The 1,100-nt window shown below is 46.0% G+C and overlaps 1 pseudogene; it reads left to right on the top strand.

The window, feature by feature from the left end:
* Window positions 1-274, top strand: part of Ivns1abp-ps1 (influenza virus NS1A binding protein, pseudogene 1) — a 966-nt pseudogene extending 692 nt beyond the window's left edge.
* Window positions 275-1,100: the final 826 nt, after the last annotated feature.

Raw genomic sequence — 1,100 nt, 5'->3', positions numbered from 1 at the left:
AGCCGCCCCTTGAGAATGGCCATAAGCCGGTAAGTGGTAGTTCCACTGGATGTCTCTCTTCTCCAAATGCTTCAGTGCAAAGTCCTAAGCATGAGTGGAAATAAGACTTTGAATAACACTTATTCGTACCTGGCTATGTTGGATGGTTCATTCTGTGTCATTTTCCTTCATGGGCGGGACAGTCCACAGAGCTCACCAACAAGTACTCCAACACCGAGCAAAAGCTTAAGCTTTAAGATGCAGCCAGATGAGCGCCTAGAAAAGCCCATGTCTCCCACGCAGTACACACGGTCTGGACTGGGGACAGATGAAGAGCGAACTCATGGCTGCAGGTGGTCATGACAGAGAGGAGTGTCTTCGAACAGTTGAGTGCTTCCTTGCTCCCATTAGAACACCAAGAGCCTGCTTTCGAATGGCTGTGCTGATGGGACAGCTCTATGCGGTGGGCGGATCAAATGGACACTCAGATGACCTGACTTGTGGAGGAATGTGTGATCCAAGCATTGATGGCCAGACCTCTGTTTCAGAGTTCAGAACTAACTGTCGTAATGCAGGAGTGTGTGCCCCGAATGGGAATTATACACTGTTGGTGGCTCTGATCCACATGGTCAAAAAGGCCTGAAAAATTGGGATGTATTTGATCCTGTAACAAAGTTGTGGACAAGCTGGGCTCCTCTTAACCTACGTAGACACCAGTCTGTGGTTTGTGAACTTGGTGGTTCTTTGTATATAACTGGAGGTGCAGAATCTTGGAATTGTCTGAACACAGTAGAATGATACAATCATGAAGATGACACCTGGACTTAATTGCACCCATGAATGTGTCTAGGGGAAGAGCTGGAGTCGCTGTTCTTGGTGGAAAACCATTTGTAGGTGGTGGCTTTGATGGATCTCATGCCATCAGTTGTATGGAGATGTATGATCCAACTAGAAATGAATGGAGGATGATGGGAAATATGACTTCACCAAGGAGCAATGCTGAGATCACAACTGTGCCATTTATGTAGTAGGAAGATTCAATGGCAATGAATTTCTGAATACCATGGAAGTCTATAACCTTGAATCAAATGAATAGAGCCCTTACCCAAAGGTTTTCCAGT

The sequence above is a fragment of the Rattus norvegicus genome, chromosome 4, assembly GCF_036323735.1.
Source record: "Rattus norvegicus strain BN/NHsdMcwi chromosome 4, GRCr8, whole genome shotgun sequence".
Classification (NCBI taxonomy): domain Eukaryota; kingdom Metazoa; phylum Chordata; class Mammalia; order Rodentia; family Muridae; genus Rattus; species Rattus norvegicus.
This window is presented reverse-complemented; position numbering and strand designations above follow the sequence as displayed.